This window comes from Pristiophorus japonicus, unplaced genomic scaffold (genome assembly GCF_044704955.1).
Source record: "Pristiophorus japonicus isolate sPriJap1 unplaced genomic scaffold, sPriJap1.hap1 HAP1_SCAFFOLD_207, whole genome shotgun sequence".
Classification (NCBI taxonomy): domain Eukaryota; kingdom Metazoa; phylum Chordata; class Chondrichthyes; family Pristiophoridae; genus Pristiophorus; species Pristiophorus japonicus.
In genome coordinates this window covers 26,521-51,131 of record NW_027251767.1, presented here as the reverse complement: position 1 = coordinate 51,131, position 24,611 = coordinate 26,521, and the positions used below count along the sequence as shown (strand labels likewise).

General features: G+C 50.9%; 5 non-coding genes across 5 annotated transcripts; all 5 read right to left on the bottom strand.

Annotated features, from left to right (window-relative positions):
• Positions 1–149: 149 nt before the first annotated feature.
• trnal-cag (transfer RNA leucine (anticodon CAG)) lies at positions 150–222 on the bottom strand. Its single transcript has one exon. It is a non-coding gene; the product is annotated as a tRNA-Leu (tRNA).
• A 1,166-nt stretch (positions 223–1,388) lies between these two features.
• Positions 1,389–1,461, bottom strand: trnam-cau (transfer RNA methionine (anticodon CAU)). Its single transcript has one exon. It is a non-coding gene; the product is annotated as a tRNA-Met (tRNA).
• Positions 1,462–2,627: 1,166 nt separating this feature from the next.
• trnal-cag (transfer RNA leucine (anticodon CAG)) lies at positions 2,628–2,700 on the bottom strand. Its single transcript has one exon. It is a non-coding gene; the product is annotated as a tRNA-Leu (tRNA).
• A 3,644-nt stretch (positions 2,701–6,344) lies between these two features.
• trnal-cag (transfer RNA leucine (anticodon CAG)) lies at positions 6,345–6,417 on the bottom strand. The gene has a single exon. It is a non-coding gene; the product is annotated as a tRNA-Leu (tRNA).
• A 17,273-nt stretch (positions 6,418–23,690) lies between these two features.
• On the bottom strand, positions 23,691–23,763 carry trnal-cag (transfer RNA leucine (anticodon CAG)). The gene has a single exon. It is a non-coding gene; the product is annotated as a tRNA-Leu (tRNA).
• Positions 23,764–24,611: the final 848 nt, after the last annotated feature.

Below are 24,611 nucleotides of genomic sequence, written 5' to 3'. Positions count from 1 at the left end.
TCAGGTGTGGTGTGAGCCCATCTGCTTCTGAAGGTCACCGCAGGCTGAGGGACATCAAATCCTTTGGTGTGCTGTCGCAGCAAAACTTTCCGATTTTTGCATGAATGCAGCTGAAATGAAAGAAGGAAAAACTTCTATGCAAGTATCAATGCCTTCTCTAAGGATCGAACTCAGGACCTTCAGATTCTGAGACTGACACGCTGCCTACTGCGCTAAGAAGACACTTGCCAGCTTAGTAACTGGAGAATGTGACCAACTATGTTCGCTTCCGTGGCATCCAAAGCCAGAATGCAAAGATTGCAAAAATGCTCGAGCCAGGTAGGAGCCGAACCTGCAATCTTCTAATCCGTAGTCAGACGCGTTATCCATTGCGCCGCCGGCCCAGGCTGTGAAAAATAGCTGCGACATCAGGAAGTACACAAGACGGGCAGCATTGAAAGGCATGCGGCAGAGAATCACCAAAGATAGGCACCTCTGCCGCTTCCCTTCGATTGACAGGTGGGGAGCGGAGCAGTGCAGTCGAAAACAAAGCAAAGCAAAGTCGTCCTTAGGTGGTTGGTTGCACTCCGTCTTGAAGCAGTGCGCATTCTTTTGAAGTAAGTATGTGCGTGGTAAGTGGCAATTCGCTAAAGGCAGAGCTCATAATATGACGAGCAGTTTGCAGCTGAACATGTTGCAGCTGAGGCACAGGACAGTGCCTTCGCCGTTTTGCTTGAACACTTGCATGTGTGTGTCAGCAGGGAGTGCCTTTGAGCAGCAATGCATGTAAAGAGCCAGCACTTTCTTTCAGGCAAAGCCTCAGGCAATAGAAGTCATCTGTCCATCAGTCAGAAAGGGCTTTCGCCTGCTCCCTCTCGCTCGTGGCGGCTGCGACGTTGCGCTCAAGTCGCTTCCCTTGCGCAGGCTCGAGCTCTTCTCGGCATCTTTCACCATATCCATGGCTTCCAGTCCTGCCCTTGCTCGCCTGCTATTGCTCAGTAACGTCGATTGGAGCAAAGCATTGAAAGTGTTCAGTGAGCAGGCCAACCTGAAGCAGGAGATTTCTGCTGGTCGTGGAATAGCGAGGAGGCAAGTGATAAGGGGCTAGTCAGATGCAAACTGGGAGCTAATGCCAGACGTGAATGGGGAATTAGCTCAAATGGTAGAGCGCTCGCTTTGCATGTGAGAGGTAGCGGGATCAATGCCCGCATTCTCCACTTTTCTTTTGGCTCGGGTAATTGTTCAGACGCAAGAGTTGTGTCAGGTGTGGTGTGAGCCCATCTGCTTCTGAAGGTCACCGCAGGCTGAGGGACATCAAATCCTTTGGTGTGCTGTCGCAGCAAAACTTTCCGATTTTTGCATGAATGCAGCTGAAATGAAAGAAGGAAAAACTTCTATGCAAGTATCAATGCCTTCTCTAAGGATCGAACTCAGGACCTTCAGATTATGAGACTGACACGCTGCCTACTGCGCTAAGAAGACACTTGCCAGCTTAGTAACTGGAAAATGTGACCAACTATGTTCGCTTCCGTGGCATCCAAAGCCAGAATGCAAAGATTGCAAAAATGCTCGAGCCAGGTAGGAGCCGAACCTGCAATCTTCTAATCCGCAGTCAGACGCGTTATCCATTGCGCCGCCGGCCCAGGCTGTGAAAAATAGCTGCGACATCAGGAAGTACACAGGACGGGCAGCATTGAAAGGCACGCGGCAGAGAATCACCAAAGATAGGCACCTCTGCCGCTTCCCTTCGATTGACAGGTGGGGAGCGGAGCAGTGCAGTCGAAAACAAAGCAAAGCAAAGTCGTCCTTAGGTGGTTGGTTGCACTCCGTCTTGAAGCAGTGCGCATTCTTTTGAAGTAAGTATGTGCGTGGTAAGTGGCAATTCGCTAAAGGCAGAGCTCATAATATGACGAGCAGTTTGCAGCTGAACATGTTGCAGCTGAGGCACAGGACAGTGCCTTCGCCGTTTTGCTTGAACACTTGCATGTGTGTGTCAGCAGGGAGTGCCTTTGAGCAGCAATGCATGTAAAGAGCCAGCACTTTCTTTCAGGCAAAGCCTCAGGCAATAGAAGTCATCTGTCCATCAGTCAGAAAGGGCTCTCGCCTGCTCCCTCACGCTCGTGGCGGCTGCGACGTTGCGCTCAAGTCGCTTCCCTTGCGCAGGCTCGAGCTCTTCTCGGCGTCTTTCACCATATCCATGGCTTCCAGTCCTGCCCTTGCTCGCCTGCTATTGCTCAGTAACGTCGATTGGAGCAAAGCATTGAAAGTGTTCAGTGAGCAGGCCAACCTGAAGCAGGAGATTTCTGCTGGTCGTGGAATAGCGAGGAGGCAAGTGATAAGGGGCTAGTCAGATGCAAACTGGGAGCTAATGCCAGACGTGAATGGGGAATTAGCTCAAATGGTAGAGCGCTCGCTTTGCATGTGAGAGGTAGCGGGATCAATGCCCGCATTCTCCACTTTTCTTTTGGCTCGGGTAATTGTTCAGACGCAAGAGTTGTGTCAGGTGTGGTGTGAGCCCATCTGCTTCTGAAGGTCACCGCAGGCTGAGGGACATCAAATCCTTTGGTGTGCTGTCGCAGCAAAACTTTCCGATTTTTGCATGAATGCAGCTGAAATGAAAGAAGGAAAAATTTCTATGCAAGTATCAATGCCTTCTCTAAGGATCGAACTCAGGACCTTCAGATTCTGAGACTGACACGCTGCCTACTGCGCTAAGAAGACACTTGCCAGCTTAGTAACTGGAGAATGTGACCAACTATGTTCGCTTCCGTGGCATCCAAAGCCAGAATGCAAAGATTGCAAAAATGCTCGAGCCAGGTAGGAGCCGAACCTGCAATCTTCTAATCCGTAGTCAGACGCGTTATCCATTGCGCCGCCGGCCCAGGCTGTGAAAAATAGCTGCGACATCAGGAAGTACACAAGACGGGCAGCATTGAAAGGCATGCGGCAGAGAATCACCAAAGATAGGCACCTCTGCCGCTTCCCTTCGATTGACAGGTGGGGAGCGGAGCAGTGCAGTCGAAAACAAAGCAAAGCAAAGTCGTCCTTAGGTGGTTGGTTGCACTCCGTCTTGAAGCAGTGCGCATTCTTTTGAAGTAAGTATGTGCGTGGTAAGTGGCAATTCGCTAAAGGCAGAGCTCATAATATGACGAGCAGTTTGCAGCTGAACATGTTGCAGCTGAGGCACAGGACAGTGCCTTCGCCGTTTTGCTTGAACACTTGCATGTGTGTGTCAGCAGGGAGTGCCTTTGAGCAGCAATGCATGTAAAGAGCCAGCACTTTCTTTCAGGCAAAGCCTCAGGCAATAGAAGTCATCTGTCCATCAGTCAGAAAGGGCTCTCGCCTGCTCCCTCACGCTCGTGGCGGCTGCGACGTTGCGCTCAAGTCGCTTCCCTTGCGCAGGCTCGAGCTCTTCTCGGCATCTTTCACCATATCCATGGCTTCCAGTCCTGCCCTTGCTCGCCTGCTATTGCTCAGTAACGTCGATTGGAGCAAAGCATTGAAAGTGTTCAGTGAGCAGGCCAACCTGAAGCAGGAGATTTCTGCTGGTATTGGAATAGCGAGGAGGCAAGTGATAAGGGGCTAGTCAGATGCAAACTGGGAGCTAATGCCAGACGTGAATGGGGAATTAGCTCAAATGGTAGAGCGCTCGCTTTGCATGTGAGAGGTAGCGGGATCAATGCCCGCATTCTCCACTTTTCTTTTGGCTCGGGTAATTGTTCAGACGCAAGAGTTGTGTCAGGTGTGGTGTGAGCCCATCTGCTTCTGAAGGTCACCGCAGGCTGAGGGACATCAAATCCTTTGGTGTGCTGTCGCAGCAAAACTTTCCGATTTTTGCATGAATGCAGCTGAAATGAAAGAAGGAAAAACTTCTATGCAAGTATCAATGCCTTCTCTAAGGATCGAACTCAGGAACTTCAGATTATGAGACTGACACGCTGCCTACTGCGCTAAGAAGACACTTGCCAGCTTAGTAACTGGAAAATGTGACCAACTATGTTCGCTTCCGTGGCATCCAAAGCCAGAATGCAAAGATTGCAAAAATGCTCGAGCCAGGTAGGAGCCGAACCTGCAATCTTCTAATCCGTAGTCAGACGCGTTATCCATTGCGCCGCCGGCCCAGGCTGTGAAAAATAGCTGCGACATCAGGAAGTACACAAGACGGGCAGCATTGAAAGGCATGCGGCAGAGAATCACCAAAGATAGGCACCTCTGCCGCTTCCCTTCGATTGACAGGTGGGGAGCGGAGCAGTGCAGTCGAAAACAAAGCAAAGCAAAGTCGTCCTTAGGTGGTTGGTTGCACTCCGTCTTGAAGCAGTGCGCATTCTTTTGAAGTAAGTATGTGCGTGGTAAGTGGCAATTCGCTAAAGGCAGAGCTCATAATATGACGAGCAGTTTGCAGCTGAACATGTTGCAGCTGAGGCACAGGACAGTGCCTTCGCCGTTTTGCTTGAACACTTGCATGTGTGTGTCAGCAGGGAGTGCCTTTGAGCAGCAATGCATGTAAAGAGCCAGCACTTTCTTTCAGGCAAAGCCTCAGGCAATAGAAGTCATCTGTCCATCAGTCAGAAAGGGCTTTCGCCTGCTCCCTCTCGCTCGTGGCGGCTGCGACGTTGCGCTCAAGTCGCTTCCCTTGCGCAGGCTCGAGCTCTTCTCGGCGTCTTTCACCATATCCATGGCTTCCAGTCCTGCCCTTGCTCGCCTGCTATTGCTCAGTAACGTCGATTGGAGCAAAGCATTGAAAGTGTTCAGTGAGCAGGCCAACCTGAAGCAGGAGATTTCTGCTGGTCGTGGAATAGCGAGGAGGCAAGTGATAAGGGGCTAGTCAGATGCAAACTGGGAGCTAATGCCAGACGTGAATGGGGAATTAGCTCAAATGGTAGAGCGCTCGCTTTGCATGTGAGAGGTAGCGGGATCAATGCCCGCATTCTCCACTTTTCTTTTGGCTCGGGTAATTGTTCAGACGCAAGAGTTGTGTCAGGTGTGGTGTGAGCCCATCTGCTTCTGAAGGTCACCGCAGGCTGAGGGACATCAAATCCTTTGGTGTGCTGTCGCAGCAAAACTTTCCGATTTTTGCATGAATGCAGCTGAAATGAAAGAAGGAAAAACTTCTATGCAAGTATCAACGCCTTCTCTAAGGATCGAACTCAGGAACTTCAGATTATGAGACTGACACGCTGCCTACTGCGCTAAGAAGACACTTGCCAGCTTAGTAACTGGAAAATGTGACCAACTATGTTCGCTTCCGTGGCATCCAAAGCCAGAATGCAAAGATTGCAAAAATGCTCGAGCCAGGTAGGAGCCGAACCTGCAATCTTCTAATCCGTAGTCAGACGCGTTATCCATTGCGCCGCCGGCCCAGGCTGTGAAAAATAGCTGCGACATCAGGAAGTACACAAGACGGGCAGCATTGAAAGGCATGCGGCAGAGAATCACCAAAGATAGGCACCTCTGCCGCTTCCCTTCGATTGACAGGTGGGGAGCGGAGCAGTGCAGTCGAAAACAAAGCAAAGCAAAGTCGTCCTTAGGTGGTTGGTTGCACTCCGTCTTGAAGCAGTGCGCATTCTTTTGAAGTAAGTATGTGCGTGGTAAGTGGCAATTCGCTAAAGGCAGAGCTCATAATATGACGAGCAGTTTGCAGCTGAACATGTTGCAGCTGAGGCACAGGACAGTGCCTTCGCCGTTTTGCTTGAACACTTGCATGTGTGTGTCAGCAGGGAGTGCCTTTGAGCAGCAATGCATGTAAAGAGCCAGCACTTTCTTTCAGGCAAAGCCTCAGGCAATAGAAGTCATCTGTCCATCAGTCAGAAAGGGCTCTCGCCTGCTCCCTCACGCTCGTGGCGGCTGCGACGTTGCGCTCAAGTCGCTTCCCTTGCGCAGGCTCGAGCTCTTCTCGGCGTCTTTCACCATATCCATGGCTTCCAGTCCTGCCCTTGCTCGCCTGCTATTGCTCAGTAACGTCGATTGGAGCAAAGCATTGAAAGTGTTCAGTGAGCAGGCCAACCTGAAGCAGGAGATTTCTGCTGGTCGTGGAATAGCGAGGAGGCAAGTGATAAGGGGCTAGTCAGATGCAAACTGGGAGCTAATGCCAGACGTGAATGGGGAATTAGCTCAAATGGTAGAGCGCTCGCTTTGCATGTGAGAGGTAGCGGGATCAATGCCCGCATTCTCCACTTTTCTTTTGGCTCGGGTAATTGTTCAGACGCAAGAGTTGTGTCAGGTGTGGTGTGAGCCCATCTGCTTCTGAAGGTCACCGCAGGCTGAGGGACATCAAATCCTTTGGTGTGCTGTCGCAGCAAAACTTTCCGATTTTTGCATGAATGCAGCTGAAATGAAAGAAGGAAAAACTTCTATGCAAGTATCAATGCCTTCTCTAAGGATCGAACTCAGGACCTTCAGATTCTGAGACTGACACGCTGCCTACTGCGCTAAGAAGACACTTGCCAGCTTAGTAACTGGAGAATGTGACCAACTATGTTCGCTTCCGTGGCATCCAAAGCCAGAATGCAAAGATTGCAAAAATGCTCGAGCCAGGTAGGAGCCGAACCTGCAATCTTCTAATCCGTAGTCAGACGCGTTATCCATTGCGCCGCCGGCCCAGGCTGTGAAAAATAGCTGCGACATCAGGAAGTACACAAGACGGGCAGCATTGAAAGGCATGCGGCAGAGAATCACCAAAGATAGGCACCTCTGCCGCTTCCCTTCGATTGACAGGCGGGGAGCGGAGCAGTGCAGTCGAAAACAAAGCAAAGCAAAGTCGTCCTTAGGTGGTTGGTTGCACTCCGTCTTGAAGCAGTGCGCATTCTTTTGAAGTAAGTATGTGCGTGGTAAGTGGCAATTCGCTAAAGGCAGAGCTCATAATATGACGAGCAGTTTGCAGCTGAACATGTTGCAGCTGAGGCACAGGACAGTGCCTTCGCCGTTTTGCTTGAACACTTGCATGTGTGTGTCAGCAGGGAGTGCCTTTGAGCAGCAATGCATGTAAAGAGCCAGCACTTTCTTTCAGGCAAAGCCTCAGGCAATAGAAGTCATCTGTCCATCAGTCAGAAAGGGCTCTCGCCTGCTCCCTCACGCTCGTGGCGGCTGCGACGTTGCGCTCAAGTCGCTTCCCTTGCGCAGGCTCGAGCTCTTCTCGGCATCTTTCACCATATCCATGGCTTCCAGTCCTGCCCTTGCTCGCCTGCTATTGCTCAGTAACGTCGATTGGAGCAAAGCATTGAAAGTGTTCAGTGAGCAGGCCAACCTGAAGCAGGAGATTTCTGCTGGTCGTGGAATAGCGAGGAGGCAAGTGATAAGGGGCTAGTCAGATGCAAACTGGGAGCTAATGCCAGACGTGAATGGGGAATTAGCTCAAATGGTAGAGCGCTCGCTTTGCATGTGAGAGGTAGCGGGATCAATGCCCGCATTCTCCACTTTTCTTTTGGCTCGGGTAATTGTTCAGACGCAAGAGTTGTGTCAGGTGTGGTGTGAGCCCATCTGCTTCTGAAGGTCACCGCAGGCTGAGGGACATCAAATCCTTTGGTGTGCTGTCGCAGCAAAACTTTCCGATTTTTGCATGAATGCAGCTGAAATGAAAGAAGGAAAAACTTCTATGCAAGTATCAATGCCTTCTCTAAGGATCGAACTCAGGAACTTCAGATTATGAGACTGACACGCTGCCTACTGCGCTAAGAAGACACTTGCCAGCTTAGTAACTGGAAAATGTGACCAACTATGTTCGCTTCCGTGGCATCCAAAGCCAGAATGCAAAGATTGCAAAAATGCTCGAGCCAGGTAGGAGCCGAACCTGCAATCTTCTAATCCGTAGTCAGACGCGTTATCCATTGCACCGCCGGCCCAGGCTGTGAAAAATAGCTGCGACATCAGGAAGTACACAAGACGGGCAGCATTGAAAGGCATGCGGCAGAGAATCACCAAAGATAGGCACCTCTGCCGCTTCCCTTCGATTGACAGGTGGGGAGCGGAGCAGTGCAGTCGAAAACAAAGCAAAGCAAAGTCGTCCTTAGGTGGTTGGTTGCACTCCGTCTTGAAGCAGTGCGCATTCTTTTGAAGTAAGTATGTGCGTGGTAAGTGGCAATTCGCTAAAGGCAGAGCTCATAATATGACGAGCAGTTTGCAGCTGAACATGTTGCAGCTGAGGCACAGGACAGTGCCTTCGCCGTTTTGCTTGAACACTTGCATGTGTGTGTCAGCAGGGAGTGCCTTTGAGCAGCAATGCATGTAAAGAGCCAGCACTTTCTTTCAGGCAAAGCCTCAGGCAATAGAAGTCATCTGTCCATCAGTCAGAAAGGGCTTTCGCCTGCTCCCTCTCGCTCGTGGCGGCTGCGACGTTGCGCTCAAGTCGCTTCCCTTGCGCAGGCTCGAGCTCTTCTCGGCGTCTTTCACCATATCCATGGCTTCCAGTCCTGCCCTTGCTCGCCTGCTATTGCTCAGTAACGTCGATTGGAGCAAAGCATTGAAAGTGTTCAGTGAGCAGGCCAACCTGAAGCAGAAGATTTCTGCTGGTCGTGGAATAGCGAGGAGGCAAGTGATAAGGGGCTAGTCAGATGCAAACTGGGAGCTAATGCCAGACGTGAATGGGGAATTAGCTCAAATGGTAGAGCGCTCGCTTTGCATGTGAGAGGTAGCGGGATCAATGCCCGCATTCTCCACTTTTCTTTTGGCTCGGGTAATTGTTCAGACGCAAGAGTTGTGTCAGGTGTGGTGTGAGCCCATCTGCTTCTGAAGGTCACCGCAGGCTGAGGGACATCAAATCCTTTGGTGTGCTGTCGCAGCAAAACTTTCCGATTTTTGCATGAATGCAGCTGAAATGAAAGAAGGAAAAACTTCTATGCAAGTATCAACGCCTTCTCTAAGGATCGAACTCAGGAACTTCAGATTATGAGACTGACACGCTGCCTACTGCGCTAAGAAGACACTTGCCAGCTTAGTAACTGGAAAATGTGACCAACTATGTTCGCTTCCGTGGCATCCAAAGCCAGAATGCAAAGATTGCAAAAATGCTCGAGCCAGGTAGGAGCCGAACCTGCAATCTTCTAATCCGTAGTCAGACGCGTTATCCATTGCGCCGCCGGCCCAGGCTGTGAAAAATAGCTGCGACATCAGGAAGTACACAAGACGGGCAGCATTGAAAGGCATGCGGCAGAGAATCACCAAAGATAGGCACCTCTGCCGCTTCCCTTCGATTGACAGGTGGGGAGCGGAGCAGTGCAGTCGAAAACAAAGCAAAGCAAAGTCGTCCTTAGGTGGTTGGTTGCACTCCGTCTTGAAGCAGTGCGCATTCTTTTGAAGTAAGTATGTGCGTGGTAAGTGGCAATTCGCTAAAGGCAGAGCTCATAATATGACGAGCAGTTTGCAGCTGAACATGTTGCAGCTGAGGCACAGGACAGTGCCTTCGCCGTTTTGCTTGAACACTTGCATGTGTGTGTCAGCAGGGAGTGCCTTTGAGCAGCAATGCATGTAAAGAGCCAGCACTTTCTTTCAGGCAAAGCCTCAGGCAATAGAAGTCATCTGTCCATCAGTCAGAAAGGGCTCTCGCCTGCTCCCTCACGCTCGTGGCGGCTGCGACGTTGCGCTCAAGTCGCTTCCCTTGCGCAGGCTCGAGCTCTTCTCGGCGTCTTTCACCATATCCATGGCTTCCAGTCCTGCCCTTGCTCGCCTGCTATTGCTCAGTAACGTCGATTGGAGCAAAGCATTGAAAGTGTTCAGTGAGCAGGCCAACCTGAAGCAGGAGATTTCTGCTGGTCGTGGAATAGCGAGGAGGCAAGTGATAAGGGGCTAGTCAGATGCAAACTGGGAGCTAATGCCAGACGTGAATGGGGAATTAGCTCAAATGGTAGAGCGCTCGCTTTGCATGTGAGAGGTAGCGGGATCAATGCCCGCATTCTCCACTTTTCTTTTGGCTCGGGTAATTGTTCAGACGCAAGAGTTGTGTCAGGTGTGGTGTGAGCCCATCTGCTTCTGAAGGTCACCGCAGGTTGAGGGACATCAAATCCTTTGGTGTGCTGTCTCAGCAAAACTTTCTGATTTTTGCATGAATGCAGCTGAAATGAAAGAAGGAAAAACTTCTATGCAAGTATCAACGCCTTCTCTAAGGATCGAACTCAGGACCTTCAGATTATGAGACTGACACGCTGCCTACTGCACTAAGAAGACACTTGTCAGCTGAGTAACTGGAGAATGTGACCAACTATGTTCGCTTCCGTGGCATCCAAAGCCAGAATGCAAAGATTGCAAAAATGCTCGAGCCAGGTAGGAGCCGAACCTGCAATCTTCTAATCCGTAGTCAGACGCGGTATCCATTGCGCCGCCGGCCCAGGCTGTGAAAAATAGCTGCGACATCAGGAAGTACACAAGACGGGCAGCATTGAAAGGCATGCGGCAGAGAATCACCAAAGATAGGCACCTCTGCCGCTTCCCTTCGATTGACAGGTGGGGAGCGGAGCAGTGCAGTCGAAAACAAAGCAAAGCAAAGTCGTCCTTAGGTGGTTGGTTGCACTCCGTCTTGAAGCAGTGCGCATTCTTTTGAAGTAAGTATGTGCGTGGTAAGTGGCAATTCGCTAAAGGCAGAGCTCATAATATGACGAGCAGTTTGCAGCTGAACATGTTGCAGCTGAGGCACAGGACAGTGCCTTCGCCGTTTTGCTTGAACACTTGCATGTGTGTGTCAGCAGGGAGTGCCTTTGAGCAGCAATGCATGTAAAGAGCCAGCACTTTCTTTCAGGCAAAGCCTCAGGCAATAGAAGTCATCTGTCCATCAGTCAGAAAGGGCTTTCGCCTGCTCCCTCACGCTCGTGGCGGCTGCGACGTTGCGCTCAAGTCGCTTCCCTTGCGCAGGCTCGAGCTCTTCTCGGCGTCTTTCACCATATCCATGGCTTCCAGTCCTGCCCTTGCTCGCCTGCTATTGCTCAGTAACGTCGATTGGAGCAAAGCATTGAAAGTGTTCAGTGAGCAGGCCAACCTGAAGCAGGAGATTTCTGCTGGTCGTGGAATAGCGAGGAGGCAAGTGATAAGGGGCTAGTCAGATGCAAACTGGGAGCTAATGCCAGACGTGAATGGGGAATTAGCTCAAATGGTAGAGCGCTCGCTTTGCATGTGAGAGGTAGCGGGATCAATGCCCGCATTCTCCACTTTTCTTTTGGCTCGGGTAATTGTTCAGACGCAAGAGTTGTGTCAGGTGTGGTGTGAGCCCATCTGCTTCTGAAGGTCACCGCAGGCTGAGGGACATCAAATCCTTTGGTGTGCTGTCGCAGCAAAACTTTCCGATTTTTGCATGAATGCAGCTGAAATGAAAGAAGGAAAAACTTCTATGCAAGTATCAACGCCTTCTCTAAGGATCGAACTCAGGACCTTCAGATTCTGAGACTGACACGCTGCCTACTGCGCTAAGAAGACACTTGCCAGCTTAGTAACTGGAGAATGTGACCAACTATGTTCGCTTCCGTGGCATCCAAAGCCAGAATGCAAAGATTGCAAAAATGCTCGAGCCAGGTAGGAGCCGAACCTGCAATCTTCTAATCCGTAGTCAGACGCGTTATCCATTGCGCCGCCGGCCCAGGCTGTGAAAAATAGCTGCGACATCAGGAAGTACACAAGACGGGCAGCATTGAAAGGCATGCGGCAGAGAATCACCAAAGATAGGCACCTCTGCCGCTTCCCTTCGATTGACAGGTGGGGAGCGGAGCAGTGCAGTCGAAAACAAAGCAAAGCAAAGTCGTCCTTAGGTGGTTGGTTGCACTCCGTCTTGAAGCAGTGCGCATTCTTTTGAAGTAAGTATGTGCGTGGTAAGTGGCAATTCGCTAAAGGCAGAGCTCATAATATGACGAGCAGTTTGCAGCTGAACATGTTGCAGCTGAGGCACAGGACAGTGCCTTCGCCGTTTTGCTTGAACACTTGCATGTGTGTGTCAGCAGGGAGTGCCTTTGAGCAGCAATGCATGTAAAGAGCCAGCACTTTCTTTCAGGCAAAGCCTCAGGCAATAGAAGTCATCTGTCCATCAGTCAGAAAGGGCTCTCGCCTGCTCCCTCACGCTCGTGGCGGCTGCGACGTTGCGCTCAAGTCGCTTCCCTTGCGCAGGCTCGAGCTCTTCTCGGCATCTTTCACCATATCCATGGCTTCCAGTCCTGCCCTTGCTCGCCTGCTATTGCTCAGTAACGTCGATTGGAGCAAAGCATTGAAAGTGTTCAGTGAGCAGGCCAACCTGAAGCAGGAGATTTCTGCTGGTCGTGGAATAGCGAGGAGGCAAGTGATAAGGGGCTAGTCAGATGCAAACTGGGAGCTAATGTCAGACGTGAATGGGGAATTAGCTCAAATGGTAGAGCGCTTGCTTTGCATGTGAGAGGTAGCGGGATCAATGCCCGCATTCTCCACTTTTCTTTTGGCTCGGGTAATTGTTCAGACGCAAGAGTTGTGTCAGGTGTGGTGTGAGCCCATCTGCTTCTGAAGGTCACCGCAGGCTGAGGGACATCAAATCCTTTGGTGTGCTGTCGCAGCAAAACTTTCCGATTTTTGCATGAATGCAGCTGAAATGAAAGAAGGAAAAACTTCTATGCAAGTATCAATGCCTTCTCTAAGGATCGAACTCAGGAACTTCAGATTATGAGACTGACACGCTGCCTACTGCGCTAAGAAGACACTTGCCAGCTTAGTAACTGGAAAATGTGACCAACTATGTTCGCTTCCGTGGCATCCAAAGCCAGAATGCAAAGATTGCAAAAATGCTCGAGCCAGGTAGGAGCCGAACCTGCAATCTTCTAATCCGTAGTCAGACGCGTTATCCATTGCACCGCCGGCCCAGGCTGTGAAAAATAGCTGCGACATCAGGAAGTACACAAGACGGGCAGCATTGAAAGGCATGCGGCAGAGAATCACCAAAGATAGGCACCTCTGCCGCTTCCCTTCGATTGACAGGTGGGGAGCGGAGCAGTGCAGTCGAAAACAAAGCAAAGCAAAGTCGTCCTTAGGTGGTTGGTTGCACTCCGTCTTGAAGCAGTGCGCATTCTTTTGAAGTAAGTATGTGCGTGGTAAGTGGCAATTCGCTAAAGGCAGAGCTCATAATATGACGAGCAGTTTGCAGCTGAACATGTTGCAGCTGAGGCACAGGACAGTGCCTTCGCCGTTTTGCTTGAACACTTGCATGTGTGTGTCAGCAGGGAGTGCCTTTGAGCAGCAATGCATGTAAAGAGCCAGCACTTTCTTTCAGGCAAAGCCTCAGGCAATAGAAGTCATCTGTCCATCAGTCAGAAAGGGCTTTCGCCTGCTCCCTCTCGCTCGTGGCGGCTGCGACGTTGCGCTCAAGTCGCTTCCCTTGCGCAGGCTCGAGCTCTTCTCGGCGTCTTTCACCATATCCATGGCTTCCAGTCCTGCCCTTGCTCGCCTGCTATTGCTCAGTAACGTCGATTGGAGCAAAGCATTGAAAGTGTTCAGTGAGCAGGCCAACCTGAAGCAGGAGATTTCTGCTGGTCGTGGAATAGCGAGGAGGCAAGTGATAAGGGGCTAGTCAGATGCAAACTGGGAGCTAATGCCAGACGTGAATGGGGAATTAGCTCAAATGGTAGAGCGCTCGCTTTGCATGTGCGAGGTAGCGGGATAAATGCCCGCATTCTCCACTTTTCTTTTGGCTCGGGTAATTGTTCAGACGCAAGAGTTGTGTCAGGTGTGGTGTGAGCCCATCTGCTTCTGAAGGTCACCGCAGGCTGAGGGACATCAAATCCTTTGGTGTGCTGTCGCAGCAAAACTTTCCGATTTTTGCATGAATGCAGCTGAAATGAAAGAAGGAAAAACTTCTATGCAAGTATCAATGCCTTCTCTAAGGATCGAACTCAGGACCTTCAGATTCTGAGACTGACACGCTGCCTACTGCACTAAGAAGACACTTGTCAGCTGAGTAACTGGAGAATGTGACCAACTATGTTCGCTTCCGTGGCATCCAAAGCCAGAATGCAAAGATTGCAAAAATGCTCGAGCCAGGTAGGAGCCGAACCTGCAATCTTCTAATCCGTAGTCAGACGCGTTATCCATTGCACCGCCGGCCCAGGCTGTGAAAAATAGCTGCGACATCAGGAAGTACACAGGACGGGCAGCATTGAAAGGCATGCGGCAGAGAATCACCAAAGATAGGCACCTCTGCCGCTTCCCTTCGATTGACAGGTGGGGAGCGGAGCAGTGCAGTCGAAAACAAAGCAAAGCAAAGTCGTCCTTAGGTGGTTGGTTGCACTCCGTCTTGAAGCAGTGCGCATTCTTTTGAAGTAAGTATGTGCGTGGTAAGTGGCAATTCGCTAAAGGCAGAGCTCATAATATGACGAGCAGTTTGCAGCTGAACATGTTGCAGCTGAGGCACAGGACAGTGCCTTCGCCGTTTTGCTTGAACACTTGCATGTGTGTGTCAGCAGGGAGTGCCTTTGAGCAGCAATGCATGTAAAGAGCCAGCACTTTCTTTCAGGCAAAGCCTCAGGCAATAGAAGTCATCTGTCCATCAGTCAGAAAGGGCTCTCGCCTGCTCCCTCACGCTCGTGGCGGCTGCGACGTTGCGCTCAAGTCGCTTCCCTTGCGCAGGCTCGAGCTCTTCTCGGCGTCTTTCACCATATCCATGGCTTCCAGTCCTGCCCTTGCTCGCCTGCTATTGCTCAGTAACGTCGATTGGAGCAAAGCATTGAAAGTGTTCAGTGAGCAGGCCAACCTGAAGCAGGAGATTTCTGCTGGTCGTGGAATAGCGAGGAGGCAAGTGATAAGGGGCTAGTCAGATGCAAACTGGGAGCTAATGCCAGACGTGAATGGGGAATTAGCTCAAATGGTAGAGCGCTCGCTTTGCATGTGAGAGGTAGCGGGATCAATGCCCGCATTCTCCACTTTTCTTTTGGCTCGGGTAATTGTTCAGACGCAAGAGTTGTGTCAGGTGTGGTGTGAGCCCATCTGCTTCTGAAGGTCACCGCAGGTTGAGGGACATCAAATCCTTTGGTGTGCTGTCTCAGCAAAACTTTCCGATTTTTGCATGAATGCAGCTGAAATGAAAGAAGGAAAAACTTCTATGCAAGTATCAACGCCTTCTCTAAGGATCGAACTCAGGACCTTCAGATTATGAGACTGACACGCTGCCTACTGCACTAAGAAGACACTTGTCAGCTGAGTAACTGGAGAATGTGACCAACTATGTTCGCTTCCGTGGCATCCAAAGCCAGAATGCAAAGATTGCAAAAATGCTCGAGCCAGGTAGGAGCCGAACCTGCAATCTTCTAATCCGTAGTCAGACGCGGTATCCATTGCGCCGCCGGCCCAGGCTGTGAAAAATAGCTGCGACATCAGGAAGTACACAAGACGGGCAGCATTGAAAGGCATGCGGCAGAGAATCACCAAAGATAGGCACCTCTGCCGCTTCCCTTCGATTGACAGGTGGGGAGCGGAGCAGTGCAGTCGAAAACAAAGCAAAGCAAAGTCGTCCTTAGGTGGTTGGTTGCACTCCGTCTTGAAGCAGTGCGCATTCTTTTGAAGTAAGTATGTGCGTGGTAAGTGGCAATTCGCTAAAGGCAGAGCTCATAATATGACGAGCAGTTTGCAGCTGAACATGTTGCAGCTGAGGCACAGGACAGTGCCTTCGCCGTTTTGCTTGAACACTTGCATGTGTGTGTCAGCAGGGAGTGCCTTTGAGCAGCAATGCATGTAAAGAGCCAGCACTTTCTTTCAGGCAAAGCCTCAGGCAATAGAAGTCATCTGTCCATCAGTCAGAAAGGGCTCTCGCCTGCTCCCTCACGCTCGTGGCGGCTGCGACGTTGCGCTCAAGTCGCTTCCCTTGCGCAGGCTCGAGCTCTTCTCGGCGTCTTTCACCATATCCATGGCTTCCAGTCCTGCCCTTGCTCGCCTGCTATTGCTCAGTAACGTCGATTGGAGCAAAGCATTGAAAGTGTTCAGTGAGCAGGCCAACCTGAAGCAGGAGATTTCTGCTGGTCGTGGAATAGCGAGGAGGCAAGTGATAAGGGGCTAGTCAGATGCAAACTGGGAGCTAATGCCAGACGTGAATGGGGAATTAGCTCAAATGGTAGAGCGCTCGCTTTGCATGTGAGAGGTAGCGGGATCAATGCCCGCATTCTCCACTTTTCTTTTGGCTCGGGTAATTGTTCAGACGCAAGAGTTGTGTCAGGTGTGGTGTGAGCCCATCTGCTTCTGAAGGTCACCGCAGGTTGAGGGACATCAAATCCTTTGGTGTGCTGTCTCAGCAAAACTTTCTGATTTTTGCATGAATGCAGCTGAAATGAAAGAAGGAAAAACTTCTATGCAAGTATCAACGCCTTCTCTAAGGATCGAACTCAGGACCTTCAGATTATGAGACTGACACGCTGCCTACTGCACTAAGAAGACACTTGTCAGCTGAGTAACTGGAGAATGTGACCAACTATGTTCGCTTCCGTGGCATCCAAAGCCAGAATGCAAAGATTGCAAAAATGCTCGAGCCAGGTAGGAGCCGAACCTGCAATCTTCTAATCCGTAGTCAGACGCGGTATCCATTGCGCCGCCGGCCCAGGCTGTGAAAAATAGCTGCGACATCAGGAAGTACACAAGACGGGCAGCATTGAAAGGCATGCGGCAGAGAATCACCAAAGATAGGCACCTCTGCCGCTTCCCTTCGATTGACAGGTGGGGAGCGGAGCAGTGCAGTCGAAAACAAAGCAAAGCAAAGTCGTCCTTAGGTGGTTGGTTGCACTCCGTCTTGAAGCAGTGCGCATTCTTTTGAAGTAAGTATGTGCGTGGTAAGTGGCAATTCGCTAAAGGCAGAGCTCATAATATGACGAGCAGTTTGCAGCTGAACATGTTGCAGCTGAGGCACAGGACAGTGCCTTCGCCGTTTTGCTTGAACACTTGCATGTGTGTGTCAGCAGGGAGTGCCTTTGAGCAGCAATGCATGTAAAGAGCCAGCACTTTCTTTCAGGCAAAGCCTCAGGCAATAGAAGTCATCTGTCCATCAGTCAGAAAGGGCTTTCGCCTGCTCCCTCTCGCTCGTGGCGGCTGCGACGTTGCGCTCAAGTCGCTTCCCTTGCGCAGGCTCGAGCTCTTCTCGGCGTCTTTCACCATATCCATGGCTTCCAGTCCTGCCCTTGCTCGCCTGCTATTGCTCAGTAACGTCGATTGGAGCAAAGCATTGAAAGTGTTCAGTGAGCAGGCCAACCTGAAGCAGGAGATTTCTGCTGGTCGTGGAATAGCGAGGAGGCAAGTGATAAGGGGCTAGTCAGATGCAAACTGGGAGCTAATGCCAGATGTGAATGGGGAATTAGCTCAAATGGTAGAGCGCTCGCTTTGCATGTGAGAGGTAGCGGGATCAATGCCCGCATTCTCCACTTTTCTTTTGGCTCGGGTAATTGTTCAGACGCAAGAGTTGTGTCAGGTGTGGTGTGAGCCCATCTGCTTCTGAAGGTCACCGCAGGCTGAGGGACATCAAATCCTTTGGTGTGCTGTCGCAGCAAAACTTTCCGATTTTTGCATGAATGCAGCTGAAATGAAAGAAGGAAAAACTTCTATGCAAGTATCAACGCCTTCTCTAAGGATCGAACTCAGGACCTTCAGATTCTGAGACTGACACGCTGCCTACTGCGCTAAGAAGACACTTGCCAGCTTAGTAACTGGAGAATGTGACCAACTATGTTCGCTTCCGTGGCATCCAAAGCCAGAATGCAAAGATTGCAAAAATGCTCGAGCCAGGTAGGAGCCGAACCTGCAATCTTCTAATCCGTAGTCAGACGCGTTATCCATTGCGCCGCCGGCCCAGGCTGTGAAAAATAGCTGCGACATCAGGAAGTACACAAGACGGGCAGCATTGAAAGGCATGCGGCAGAGAATCACCAAAGATAGGCACCTCTGCCGCTTCCCTTCGATTGACAGGTGGGGAGCGGAGCAGTGCAGTCGAAAACAAAGCAAAGCAAAGTCGTCCTTAGGTGGTTGGTTGCACTCCGTCTTGAAGCAGTGCGCATTCTTTTGAAGTAAGTATGTGCGTGGTAAGTGGCAATTCGCTAAAGGCAGAGCTCATAATATGACGAGCAGTTTGCAGCTGAACATGTTGCAGCTGAGGCACAGGACAGTGCCTTCGCCGTTTTGCTTGAACACTTGCATGTGTGTGTCAGCAGGGAGTGCCTTTGAGCAGCAATGCATGTAAAGAGCCAGCACTTTCTTTCAGGCAAAGCCTCAGGCAATAGAAGTCATCTGTCCATCAGTCAGAAAGGGCTCTCGCCTGCTCCCTCACGCTCGTGGCGGCTGCGACGTTGCGCTCAAGTCGCTTCCCTTGCGCAGGCTCGAGCTCTTCTCGGCATCTTTCACCATATCCATGGCTTCCAGTCCTGCCCTTGCTCGCCTGCTATTGCTCAGTAACGTCGATTGGAGCAAAGCATTGAAAGTGTTCAGTGAGCAGGCCAACCTGAAGCAGGAGATTTCTGCTGGTCGTGGAATAGCGAGGAGGCAAGTGATAAGGGGCTAGTCAGATGCAAACTGGGAGCTAATGTCAGACGTGAATGGGGAATTAGCTCAAATGGTAGAGCGCTTGCTTTGCATGTGAGAGGTAGCGGGATCAATGCCCGCATTCTCCACTTTTCTTTTGGCTCGGGTAATTGTTCAGACGCAAGAGTTGTGTCAGGTGTGGTGTGAGCCCATCTGCTTCTGAAGGTCACCGCAGGCTGAGGGACATCAAATCCTTTGGTGTGCTGTCGCAGCAAAACTTTCCGATTTTTGCATGAATGCAGCTGAAATGAAAGAAGGAAAAACTTCTATGCAAGTATCAATGCCTTCTCTAAGGATCGAACTCAGGAACTTCAGATTATGAGACTGACACGCTGCCTACTGCGCTAAGAAGACACTTGCCAGCTTAGTAACTGGAAAATGTGACCAACTATGTTCGCTTCCGTGGCATCCAAAGCCAGAATGCAAAGATTGCAAAAATGCTCGAGCCAGGTAGGAGCCGAACCTGCAATCTTCTAATCCGTAGTCAGACGCGTTATCCATTGCACCGCCGGCCCAGGCTGTGAAAAATAGCTGCGACATCAGGAAGTACACAAGACGGGCAGCATTGAAAGGCATGCGGCAGAGAATCACCAAAGATAGGCACCTCTGCCGCTTCCCTTCGATTGACAGGTGGGGAGCGGAGCAGTGCAGTCGAAAACAAAGCAAAGCAAAGTCGTCCTTAGGTGGTTGGTTGCACTCCGTCTTGAAGCAGTGCGCATTCTTTTGAAGTAAGTATGTGCGTGGTAAGTGGCAATTCGCTAAAGGCAGAGCTCATAATATGACGAGCAGTTTGCAGCTGAACATGTTGCAGCTGAGGCACAGGACAGTGCCTTCGCCGTTTTGCTTGAACACTTGCATGTGTGTGTCAGCAGGGAGTGCCTTTGAGCAGCAATGCATGTAAAGAGCCAGCACTTTCTTTCAGGCAAAGCCTCAGGCAATAGAAGTCATCTGTCCATCAGTCAGAAAGGGCTTTCGCCTGCTCCCTCTCGCTCGTGGCGGCTGCGACGTTGCGCTCAAGTCGCTTCCCTTGCGCAGGCTCGAGCTCTTCTCGGCGTCTTTCACCATATCCATGGCTTCCAGTCCTGCCCTTGCTCGCCTGCTATTGCTCAGTAACGTCGATTGGAGCAAAGCATTGAAAGTGTTCAGTGAGCAGGCCAACCTGAAGCAGGAGATTTCTGCTGGTCGTGGAATAGCGAGGAGGCAAGTGATAAGGGGCTAGTCAGATGCAAACTGGGAGCTAATGCCAGACGTGAATGGGGAATTAGCTCAAATGGTAGAGCGCTCGCTTTGCATGTGCGAGGTAGCGGGATAAATGCCCGCATTCTCCACTTTTCTTTTGGCTCGGGTAATTGTTCAGACGCAAGAGTTGTGTCAGGTGTGGTGTGAGCCCATCTGCTTCTGAAGGTCACCGCAGGCTGAGGGACATCAAATCCTTTGGTGTGCTGTCGCAGCAAAACTTTCCGATTTTTGCATGAATGCAGCTGAAATGAAAGAAGGAAAAACTTCTATGCAAGTATCAATGCCTTCTCTAAGGATCGAACTCAGGACCTTCAGATTCTGAGACTGACACGCTGCCTACTGCACTAAGAAGACACTTGTCAGCTGAGTAACTGGAGAATGTGACCAACTATGTTCGCTTCCGTGGCATCCAAAGCCAGAATGCAAAGATTGCAAAAATGCTCGAGCCAGGTAGGAGCCGAACCTGCAATCTTCTAATCCGTAGTCAGACGCGTTATCCATTGCACCGCCGGCCCAGGCTGTGAAAAATAGCTGCGACATCAGGAAGTACACAGGACGGGCAGCATTGAAAGGCATGCGGCAGAGAATCACCAAAGATAGGCACCTCTGCCGCTTCCCTTCGATTGACAGGTGGGGAGCGGAGCAGTGCAGTCGAAAACAAAGCAAAGCAAAGTCGTCCTTAGGTGGTTGGTTGCACTCCGTCTTGAAGCAGTGCGCATTCTTTTGAAGTAAGTATGTGCGTGGTAAGTGGCAATTCGCTAAAGGCAGAGCTCATAATATGACGAGCAGTTTGCAGCTGAACATGTTGCAGCTGAGGCACAGGACAGTGCCTTCGCCGTTTTGCTTGAACACTTGCATGTGTGTGTCAGCAGGGAGTGCCTTTGAGCAGCAATGCATGTAAAGAGCCAGCACTTTCTTTCAGGCAAAGCCTCAGGCAATAGAAGTCATCTGTCCATCAGTCAGAAAGGGCTCTCGCCTGCTCCCTCACGCTCGTGGCGGCTGCGACGTTGCGCTCAAGTCGCTTCCCTTGCGCAGGCTCGAGCTCTTCTCGGCGTCTTTCACCATATCCATGGCTTCCAGTCCTGCCCTTGCTCGCCTGCTATTGCTCAGTAACGTCGATTGGAGCAAAGCATTGAAAGTGTTCAGTGAGCAGGCCAACCTGAAGCAGGAGATTTCTGCTGGTCGTGGAATAGCGAGGAGGCAAGTGATAAGGGGCTAGTCAGATGCAAACTGGGAGCTAATGCCAGACGTGAATGGGGAATTAGCTCAAATGGTAGAGCGCTCGCTTTGCATGTGAGAGGTAGCGGGATCAATGCCCGCATTCTCCACTTTTCTTTTGGCTCGGGTAATTGTTCAGACGCAAGAGTTGTGTCAGGTGTGGTGTGAGCCCATCTGCTTCTGAAGGTCACCGCAGGTTGAGGGACATCAAATCCTTTGGTGTGCTGTCTCAGCAAAACTTTCCGATTTTTGCATGAATGCAGCTGAAATGAAAGAAGGAAAAACTTCTATGCAAGTATCAACGCCTTCTCTAAGGATCGAACTCAGGACCTTCAGATTATGAGACTGACACGCTGCCTACTGCACTAAGAAGACACTTGTCAGCTGAGTAACTGGAGAATGTGACCAACTATGTTCGCTTCCGTGGCATCCAAAGCCAGAATGCAAAGATTGCAAAAATGCTCGAGCCAGGTAGGAGCCGAACCTGCAATCTTCTAATCCGTAGTCAGACGCGGTATCCATTGCGCCGCCGGCCCAGGCTGTGAAAAATAGCTGCGACATCAGGAAGTACACAAGACGGGCAGCATTGAAAGGCATGCGGCAGAGAATCACCAAAGATAGGCACCTCTGCCGCTTCCCTTCGATTGACAGGTGGGGAGCGGAGCAGTGCAGTCGAAAACAAAGCAAAGCAAAGTCGTCCTTAGGTGGTTGGTTGCACTCCGTCTTGAAGCAGTGCGCATTCTTTTGAAGTAAGTATGTGCGTGGTAAGTGGCAATTCGCTAAAGGCAGAGCTCATAATATGACGAGCAGTTTGCAGCTGAACATGTTGCAGCTGAGGCACAGGACAGTGCCTTCGCCGTTTTGCTTGAACACTTGCATGTGTGTGTCAGCAGGGAGTGCCTTTGAGCTGCAATGCATGTAAAGAGCCAGCACTTTCTTTCAGGCAAAGCCTCAGGCAATAGAAGTCATCTGTCCATCAGTCAGAAAGGGCTTTCGCCTGCTCCCTCTCGCTCGTGGCGGCTGCGACGTTGCGCTCAAGTCGCTTCCCTTGCGCAGGCTCGAGCTCTTCTCGGCGTCTTTCACCATATCCATGGCTTCCAGTCCTGCCCTTGCTCGCCTGCTATTGCTCAGTAACGTCGATTGGAGCAAAGCATTGAAAGTGTTCAGTGAGCAGGCCAACCTGAAGCAGGAGATTTCTGCTGGTCGTGGAATAGCGAGGAGGCAAGTGATAAGGGGCTAGTCAGATGCAAACTGGGAGCTAATGCCAGACGTGAATGGGGAATTAGCTCAAATGGTAGAGCGCTCGCTTTGCATGTGAGAGGTAGCGGGATCAATGCCCGCATTCTCCACTTTTCTTTTGGCTCGGGTAATTGTTCAGACGCAAGAGTTGTGTCAGGTGTGGTGTGAGCCCATCTGCTTCTGAAGGTCACCGCAGGCTGAGGGACATCAAATCCTTTGGTGTGCTGTCGCAGCAAAACTTTCCGATTTTTGCATGAATGCAGCTGAAATGAAAGAAGGAAAAACTTCTATGCAAGTATCAACGCCTTCTCTAAGGATCGAACTCAGGACCTTCAGATTCTGAGACTGACACGCTGCCTATTGCGCTAAGAAGACACTTGCCAGCTAAGTAACTGGAGAATGTGACCAACTATGTTCGCTTCCGTGGCATCCAAAGCCAGAATGCAAAGATTGCAAAAATGCTCGAGCCAGGTAGGAGCCGAACCTGCAATCTTCTAATCCGTAGTCAGACGCGTTATCCATTGCGCCGCCGGCCCAGGCTGTGAAAAATAGCTGCGACATCAGGAAGTACACAAGACGGGCAGCATTGAAAGGCATGCGGCAGAGAATCACCAAAGATAGGCACCTCTGCCGCTTCCCTTCGATTGACAGGTGGGGAGCGGAGCAGTGCAGTCGAAAACAAAGCAAAGCAAAGTCGTCCTTAGGTGGTTGGTTGCACTCCGTCTTGAAGCAGTGCGCATTCTTTTGAAGTAAGTATGTGCGTGGTAAGTGGCAATTCGCTAAAGGCAGAGCTCATAATATGACGAGCAGTTTGCAGCTGAACATGTTGCAGCTGAGGCACAGGACAGTGCCTTCGCCGTTTTGCTTGAACACTTGCATGTGTGTGTCAGCAGGGAGTGCCTTTGAGCAGCAATGCATGTAAAGAGCCAGCACTTTCTTTCAGGCAAAGCCTCAGGCAATAGAAGTCATCTGTCCATCAGTCAGAAAGGGCTTTCGCCTGCTCCCTCTCGCTCGTGGCGGCTGCGACGTTGCGCTCAAGTCGCTTCCCTTGCGCAGGCTCGAGCTCTTCTCGGCGTCTTTCACCATATCCATGGCTTCCAGTCCTGCCCTTGCTCGCCTGCTATTGCTCAGTAACGTCGATTGGAGCAAAGCATTGAAAGTGTTCAGTGAGCAGGCCAACCTGAAGCAGGAGATTTCTGCTGGTCGTGGAATAGCGAGGAGGCAAGTGATAAGGGGCTAGTCAGATGCAAACTGGGAGCTAATGCCAGACGTGAATGGGGAATTAGCTCAAATGGTAGAGCGCTCGCTTTGCATGTGCGAGGTAGCGGGATAAATGCCCGCATTCTCCACTTTTCTTTTGGCTCGGGTAATTGTTCAGACGCAAGAGTTGTGTCAGGTGTGGTGTGAGCCCATCTGCTTCTGAAGGTCACCGCAGGCTGAGGGACATCAAATCCTTTGGTGTGCTGTCGCAGCAAAACTTTCCGATTTTTGCATGAATGCAGCTGAAATGAAAGAAGGAAAAACTTCTATGCAAGTATCAATGCCTTCTCTAAGGATCGAACTCAGGACCTTCAGATTCTGAGACTGACACGCTGCCTACTGCGCTAAGAAGACACTTGCCAGCTTAGTAACTGGAGAATGTGACCAACTATGTTCGCTTCCGTGGCATCCAAAGCCAGAATGCAAAGATTGCAAAAATGCTCGAGCCAGGTAGGAGCCGAACCTGCAATCTTCTAATCCGTAGTCAGACGCGTTATCCATTGCACCGCCGGCCCAGGCTGTGAAAAATAGCTGCGACATCAGGAAGTACACAGGACGGGCAGCATTGAAAGGCACGCGGCAGAGAATCACCAAAGATAGGCACCTCTGCCGCTTCCCTTCGATTGACAGGTGGGGAGCGGAGCAGTGCAGTCGAAAACAAAGCAAAGCAAAGTCGTCCTTAGGTGGTTGGTTGCACTCCGTCTTGAAGCAGTGCGCATTCTTTTGAAGTAAGTATGTGCGTGGTAAGTGGCAATTCGCTAAAGGCAGAGCTCATAATATGACGAGCAGTTTGCAGCTGAACATGTTGCAGCTGAGGCACAGGACAGTGCCTTCGCCGTTTTGCTTGAACACTTGCATGTGTGTGTCAGCAGGGAGTGCCTTTGAGCAGCAATGCATGTAAAGAGCCAGCACTTTCTTTCAGGCAAAGCCTCAGGCAATAGAAGTCATCTGTCCATCAGTCAGAAAGGGCTCTCGCCTGCTCCCTCACGCTCGTGGCGGCTGCGACGTTGCGCTCAAGTCGCTTCCCTTGCGCAGGCTCGAGCTCTTCTCGGCGTCTTTCACCATATCCATGGCTTCCAGTCCTGCCCTTGCTCGCCTGCTATTGCTCAGAAACGTCGATTGGAGCAAAGCATTGAAAGTGTTCAGTGAGCAGGCCAACCTGAAGCAGGAGATTTCTGCTGGTCGTGGAATAGCGAGGAGGC